At 31.1% G+C, this 8,523-nt stretch overlaps 1 long non-coding RNA gene across 1 annotated transcript; it reads left to right on the forward strand.

Moving 5' to 3' along the window:
* Window positions 1-4,210: 4,210 nt before the first annotated feature.
* LOC136998488 (uncharacterized) lies at window positions 4,211-5,663 on the forward strand. The gene is made up of 2 exons (XR_010889070.1): window positions 4,211-4,830; window positions 5,009-5,663. It is a non-coding gene; the product is annotated as an uncharacterized lncRNA (long non-coding RNA).
* The last annotated feature ends 2,860 nt before the right edge of the window (window positions 5,664-8,523 follow it).

Here is an 8,523-nt window from a genome sequence, read left to right on the forward strand (position 1 = left end):
TGTGCAATTATTGTTAATAAATATAAAATAATATTTTTTAGCCAAAAGCATTATCTAATGATTCACTTGATGGTACAGTGCTAGAAACAAATATCGAAAAAGAAAAAAAATGTTACAAAAGCAGTTTTCAAATACAAGATTTTCAATATTCCTGCCACTCGCCTTAATCGATTAGCCACGCTTGCTTCTTAACATTTATCTCTATCGAAAGATTACACACCTGGAAAATTTTTAACTATTTATTTTAAATTACTGCATATTAGCAAAAGTTACTGTACTGTGGAGATTAGTGGAGAAACGGTAACATACAATGCAGTCAAATACATCTTACAAATGCAGTCAAATAGATCGAAGATTTATTGCACTCTTGTTAGCATGTTAAAGTATGTGTAGCGTATTATTAGTTCATTAGTAATTTTAAGTGTTATTAATAGTGGTCTTCCACACCACCTTTGAGGTTCCACTAACTAGGCGCGTTCGATTTTTTTTAAGTGAATCGTCGCCTGGAGCCCTATCGTACCACTTTTTTAAAATTATAATTTAAGGTAAAAGTAATTTTTATTGTCTTGATGTTGATGGACCATATCTTGTGCAAAAATAAAAGAAATAAATATAAAAATAAAATAAATAATTAAAGTTAAAATAAAAGTAAATTTCTCTAAATTCTTGACCGTCTATTAAAAAATTCTTTTATGGTTTGAAAATTGTTATAAAGTAGTATAAAGTACATATAGAGAAATAAAATGTATAAAGAAATTATTGAAAATAAATGTATGAAAGTTTAGTGTTATATGTAATTTAATTTTCAACAATTTCTGTATATACATATTTTATTTTTCTATTAAAACAGCTGAATACAACAACAGCTGAATACGAAAACAGCAATCTTAACACACTTCTTCCGTCTTCGTCTGTTTCAAGATTTTGCGTTTATTCACTCGCACGTCTCACGATCAATTCTGTATACATCTATAAAATATAATTCCTAATATCAAAACACAATGCTCACTTTCTTGGTTGTTACCGTCGGTTACAGTCCAGTAAAAATCTTTGAAAATCTTTGTTGAATACGTATATTTATTTTCCCAGTGCTATAATTATTATAATAATTATAATTTAATATTTTACGAGACATTGTTTCGCTGCGTGTTGCTGTTTGAAGGAGATACTATAGCCGTAACTAGTGAGATATAAATTATATTTCTTTTTTCTTTTATTATATTTTTTTAAATGTTTTATTATTATATAGTTTTTTAATTATTGGCGCATTGGCAAACAAAACTGGAGTCTTAAAGTCCTGTTACTTTATACTTGCAAGTAAATATTTTATTTATATTTTATATTTTATATGCATTTGTAATATTTTCGTGTTCAGACAGTTAACTCGTATTGCAGGGATTCCGACTGCGATCGTGCATTTCAAATTATTCTATATTATTCGCTAACTTCTATTTTTTACTATAAAAATGAGTGACAAGGCAAAAAATACACGTAAACGAAGTTTTTCGGAATCTTGGCTTCAAGATGATCGTTTCAAACCTTGGATTCGTAAAGTATCATCGGACGAAAGTCTTTTTTATTGTATTATATGCAATAAAGAAATGTCTTGCTATTCATCGTATGTTGCAAGACATGCAAATTCTGCGAGTCATAAGGACAAGATAAAACAAAATATATCAGATGACGATATAAGTCCAAGAACCAAAATTTCAAAATATGACATTAAATTTCAAAAAGAATGGTTGGATATAGCATTATTTAAGCCATGGTTACGCGAAGTGTCAAATGACAAGCGTGCATTTTTTTGCACATTTTGCAACAAATCATTTATTGGAGATTTATCTAACGTATATCGTCACGCATTTTCTAAAAAACACGTGGAACAAAACAAACAACAAGAAACAGACGAAGATGTCGATATGATAGCGGAATCGATTTCACTTAAAGAGCGAAGAAAATTGGCAGAAATTCGATATGCAGCGTTGATCGCAGATAGAAATATTCCTTTCCAAACTGCGAAAGATATTCTCAATTTTTTCCAAGAGATAGGAAAGGATTCGGACGTATTACAAAAAATGAGTATGAGCCGAAAGAAATGTACAAACATTATTTCAAATGTACTATGCCCAATAGAAACAGATCGTGTGGTTGAAAGCATTCGAAATACCAAATTTTCTATTTTTATAGACGAAACGTCTGATATTTCTAATGAAAAGTGGATGACGTTTCTTGTTCGATTTGTTGATTCTGAAACATTAGATATTCGCACGCAATTAGTAAAATTAATTAATATTGACGCGAAAAGTAGCAGTGCGGACAAAATATTTCATGCATTTCAAAATGAGATGTGGAGATTACAGATTCCATTTACAAATATTATTGCTTTATCATGTGACAATGCGCCTGTTATGGTAGGAAAATATACGTCATTTAAAAGAAAATTAGAAGAAACTTGTAAACATTTACTAACATTTGCGTGTCCATGCCATTCTGCTGCATTGATTGCACATTCTGCATGTGCAAAAATACCAGAGTATTGCGAAGAATTTTTGAAAAAAATTTCAAATTATATTAATAGTAGTCCTAAGCGTTCAGCTATTTATAGAGACTTTAGTGATTGCTTTTTGGAAACAAGTCACAACATTTTAAAATTGTCTCATACGCGATGGCTTTCTCGCCATTCATGTATTGAAAGAATTCTTGAATCTTGGGATGCTATTAAGCTTTTTCTCACTGATATGGCGTTGGCAGACAAATCAAAGTCTGCAAAAGATTTAATGTCTGTCATGGGAAGTTACGATGTAAAAGCATATTTTTTATTTTTAGAGCATATTTTAGATTATTTTAATTCATTTAATGCATTTTTCCAAGCAACAGAAACAAGAATTCATTTATTGCAACCAAAGTCAGTAAAATTTTTAACAACAATATGCAAATACTTTTTGAAGCCAGAATTATTGAAAACCGTATGTACTAATATTAAATTTTCTGAAAAAGAGAATCAAAAATCTTTACAAGAAATAAATTTGGGATCCGAATGCGAGGAATATCTCGATGAATTAATAAAAGAAGGATCTACAGACACGATGTACAATTACAAATGTAACATAATTACAAATGTACGAGAAAATTGTTTACAATTTTACGTCACCGCTGCTGAAGAAATTAGTAAAAGATTACCAATTAATGACAAATTTTTGTCCACATTGACAGTTTTAGAAGCAAATGTAGCTTTATCAGATAATGATAGAAAAATATCATTTAACGATGTTTCTTTTATTGCCAAAACTATAGGCGGATTTGACGAAAACGGTTTGCGGGAAGAATGGTTGAAATTACATGAAGATTTTACTGAGACAGACAAAATAAATTTTTCTAATTTAAATTTTGATGATATGTGGAAAAAAATTTTACGAAGTAACAACACTATAAAATATCCTAATATGAAATCTTTGGTGAATGCTATTCAAACACTGCCTAATTCTAATGCAGATCCTGAAAGGATGTTTTCAGTTTTATCTGATTTAAAAACCAAAAAACGCAACAAACGGTCACCAATGTTAACGCTCTTTGTGTTTTAAAATCAGCATTAAAATCGCGTAAGGAAACAGTGCTAAATATGGACATTAATGAGAGGCATTTGTCTTTGATGTCGGCAAAGACACTGTACGCCAGTAGTCCTGGGAAAATAAAAAAAAATATAACGTTACATATTGCAGATGATGGTCCATCAACATCAAAACAATAATAATTACTTTTATCTTGAATTTCAATTTTAAAAAAGTGGTACGATAGGGCTCCAGGCGACGGTCCACTTAAAAAAAATCGAACGCGCCTAGTTAGTGGAACCTCAAAGGTGGTGTGGAAGACCACTATTAATAACACTTAAAATTACTAATGAACTAATAATACGCTACACATACTTTAACATGCTAACAAGAGTGCAATAAATCTTCGATCTATTTGACTGCATTTGTAAGATGTATTTGACTGCATTGTATGTTACCGTTTCTCCACTAATCTCCACAGTACAGTAACTTTTGCTAATATGCAGTAATTTAAAATAAATAGTTAAAAATTTTCCAGGTGTGTAATCTTTCGATAGAGATAAATGTTAAGAAGCAAGCGTGGCTAATCGATTAAGGCGAGTGGCAGGAATATTGAAAATCTTGTATTTGAAAACTGCTTTTGTAACATTTTTTTCTTTTTCGATATTTGTTTCTAGCACTGTACCATCAAGTGAATCATTAGATAATGCTTTTGGCTAAAAAATATTATTTTATATTTATTAACAATAATTGCACATGTTAAATTGCACTTTGTTGCAATATGTATGTTGTAAAATAACTTCATTTTTCTATTTATAATAGCAAATTAGTATTCTTTTTAAAATAATTAGTTATTAGTTTAACATATGCAAATATATTATTAATATACGAAATAATATTTTTTAGCCAAAAAAACATTATTAACTAACTTACACTGTTAGAAACAAATTTGGAAAAAAGAAAAAAAAAAGTTGCGAAAATCAAGTCTCGAATACGGGACTTCGAATCCGCTAGGCACTCGCCTTACTCGATTAAAAGCGCTTGTTTCTGAGCATTAGCCGTCCGCAATGTGTTTACGTCGGCTCGATGGTAGCAAGACAGAGACGTCCGCTCTCTCTCTATAGCCGAACGGCCGAGCGCACACAGACGCGTGACGTAAGCGCTTCTTACTTGTGTTGGGGCACGAGAGCCGCGAGCCCGGTAGTAGATATCGCATCACTGGTGTAGATCAATAATGAAGAACGATTTCTCAGAAGCTTTTTCTTCGATCAACGTAAAAAAGGTCACTTTAAATTATTCTGAAACAAAATATAATTTACATGAGAAAAAACATAGAAGAACACAATAAAAAGTTATTTCTACATTTAATCACATAAAATTAGTGGTCATCTGTATAAAAAATATAGGGAAATAGTGGTTTGTTTTTATTACTGTATAATATATGTAATTCATTTTTGTAGAAACAGTACGAGTACACGTTTTATCAGCAACGGATGACATCATAGCTGACGCAATCGGCAAGTGGTTGGCACAAGCTAAGCATCGAAAGGAACGCTCAGAAAAGCGTTTAAGCAATAAAACAACCAAGTCTTTCACTCTTTTCGAAAACATAGAAGAGGACTCGTTATCAGATAACGAAAAAAGTATTATGTCGTTGTCAAAGGATAATTGAGCTTCTTAAGACAATTTTTATAATATTTCTAAAATTTTTAACTTAAAATTTATAATCTATTCAGATTCGTTGATACGTCTTTTTTTGGATACATGGCGTACTATAAAATGGTATACACTGATCGTTCTCTGTTCATGTGTATTATAAAGTTATAAAAGTTAAGCTACAATAAAATACCAAAGGGTTGCCATATTTTTAAAGTATTTCATCGAAACGTGTTAACTTCTATAAAGTGTTAAAGTATATAGAATATATGCTACGTTTTGTTTACATATTTTATCTTTATAAAGATATACATAAACTTTTATAAAAGTAATGCGTTAAAATTTTAAAGTTGGCTATTGTAAGTTTTGTTTGTATTTTTTGATTCTATAAAATTAATGTATAGTGTTTTATAAAAAATTGGTCACAATAAAGCGCCGGGAAAGACCCGAGCCTATCTCGATTCGTTCACAATTCCGCTCGTCTATTCTGTACTCGCGCCTCTGTATCCCAACGCGCTGATTGGCCAGCCTTGGTTAATCAGAACTCAGTTAATATTGCTCAGATTGCAAAATACAGGACTTTTTTTTACTCAGTTCAACCGTCTCTATCTGCAGTTCAGTGGTGTTCAGAGAAATACCCTGTATGTGAATATTGCTAAAATTTTGAGAGAAATTAATTGTAATCGGTACAATATTGTTTTGTTAGCATCTGTACAACAATAATGCAATATATATTAAACGGATTACAAGCCCTTTTTTTCATCAACATTCTATATTGCAGCAATATTGCATTGCAATGTTACTGCAATATTCAGCAATTTTACAGAAATGTTGCGACAACCTTGCAATAACGAGACGCATAGTTGCATGTGAATATTGCTGCAATGTTGCGCGAAAATGTACAGTGGAGGACATTTCAAGATTGAGGCAATATTGTGGCAACCTTGTAGCAAGATTAGCAACATTTCTGCAACATTGCCAACTTTACAAAGTAATATTGCTGCAAGATTGCATCAATATTTGGTGCTGTAAGGGTTGTATAATTAGATATGTACTATTTTTGTCTAATTATGTATGAGAAATTTTTTACCGGGTAATATTATGCATGTGCATGATCGTGGGTAAATAATGTGATATAGAAAACTTTTTATTATAATTAATTTTAATTAATAAAACTGTGATTTGTTCAGCTAATCGATTGTAAATATGCTATGTTTGTAATATTAATATGCATGTGCATGATTATGGGTGCGTGATATACAACAGAAAATTTTTTATTTTAATTAATAAAATCAATAAAAGTTTTTTCTCAGCTGTATTTAGCAATAGATATTTTTCTACGGATTTATTAAGAAACTGTATGTAAATTTGAAATTAAAATAAAATTAATATATAAATTGCAGAATAAATATTGTTTAAAATTTCTTTAAAAAATAAATTAAAAGGAATTAAAAGAAAAATAAAACGATTAATCGATTTTTTTTATTAATATAATTCAGCGGAATTAGTTGCACATTTCAGGCCGATTCAGGGGACGACGTCTCCTGTTACCCTACTACCGCTCGGCCGCTGGCGGCCGAGCCGCCGATAGCTCTGGCTCAGGAGCGTTTTATATTAGAAATAGGCTGGATTGTTTAGGCATTTCTCAGAAAATAGTAATATTTTCTTTGCTCCATAAATGTTTATTTTCATTAATAATTAAATATATATATATAATGTATTAATAAAAATAAACATTATTTATGTAGTGAAAAAAATGTTACGATTTCCTGAGAGATGCCTAAACAATCCAGCCTATTTCTAATATAAAACGCTCCTGAGCCAGAGCTATTGGCGGCTCGGCCGCCAGCGGCCGAACGGTAGTGGAGGAACAGGAGGCGTCGTCTCCTGAATCGGCCCGAAATGTGCAACTAATTCCGAGTGCTGATATAATCAATACTTTTATGATTTTTTTTTTTCTTTTAATCGATATTTAAAACATCGACTTATTTTTGAAAATCGCCCATCCCTATGCGTCGTAACATGCTCCTACTCGCTCTAATATGCTCCAATCTATAGTACTACGTTATGTATACTGCGACGACGGTGTCCGTCGCCGGCTAGAGAGGGGTACGTATGAAACAATCGAAAGAGCGCGTCTTTGACGTATCTCTTGAAGCGTGAGGCAGAGTAAGCAACGAGACAAAATGTGTGAGGGACGTTTTGATCTTGCATCCTTAGCACAAGTCGGACAATCAAGAGAGAAAGCATTACAAGAGGTATACTTCGTTAGCGGTGTTCAAGAGCTATCTCACTCATTTGACGGTCGAATGGAGGAGTGCAAGTGAGACAGCTATACGAATAGCGGACAGCCGCGATATTTCTACAGGCAGCTCTGAGCGTACACCGGCATTCATTCTATTAATTATTACATAAATACAAAAAAGTAAAATTTAATAAATACAAATTTTTACGAATATAACGAATTATAACGAATAGAATACGCATATACGCATATATGTAATATTAAATCGGATCCAGAAATCTTGTACGTTAACGTCGACGTTAGCGGATCCGGGATAACGTCTGATAGCACGGCTAATTTCGCGTTTTTACGCCGGGTGAAGAAGCTGCGCGCCAACTGTAGCTCGTTCCAACTCGTGTCATTATCTGGCATAGGTAAAAAAATTCGGTGAATTCACACAATCAAGATGTAAAAATTACATGATAAATAACAGCAATTTATTAAATATATAAAATGTAAATTTACATAACTTTATAAATTTTATAATATTTACAGTCAATATATTGGTTTTTAGATATTTGAAAAAAATATATTTTGGACATTTTTACAAAAAAAAAACATTTTTCTATAATATACAGAAAGAAATTTTTAATTTATTTCAATATTTAGAATTTTTACACGATTTTTAAAAATGCCTAATTAAACCAATATTTTAAGGATATTTTTAAGCATAAAAAATTCGCGGATACTAAAAGGGTTAAATAAATTACTACAAATATTAGATTCCATACCTATATGATTGCAATTAATACTACAAGTATAAACGGAAAGGCAAGCTACCTAGCTGGCTAGCTAATTAATGAGAAAAAATTAGCGGTGAAAAAAAATAACAGTTTTTTAATATTAATAGTTTATTTATGATTTGTGCAAAATATATGAACATTAAATTATCTGGAGTAATAAAATTGTCTGTACATTTATTTTTGATATATGTTTTTTTTAAATTAGTATTTTTTGTAAAATACAGCAATTTAGTCAAAAGTGATTAAACATCAGGAAGACTGCTGTTCTTGTCTCTCTCTTTCTCTTTTTCCC

Source organism: Linepithema humile, chromosome 3 (assembly GCF_040581485.1).
Source record: "Linepithema humile isolate Giens D197 chromosome 3, Lhum_UNIL_v1.0, whole genome shotgun sequence".
Lineage (NCBI taxonomy): Eukaryota > Metazoa > Arthropoda > Insecta > Hymenoptera > Formicidae > Linepithema > Linepithema humile.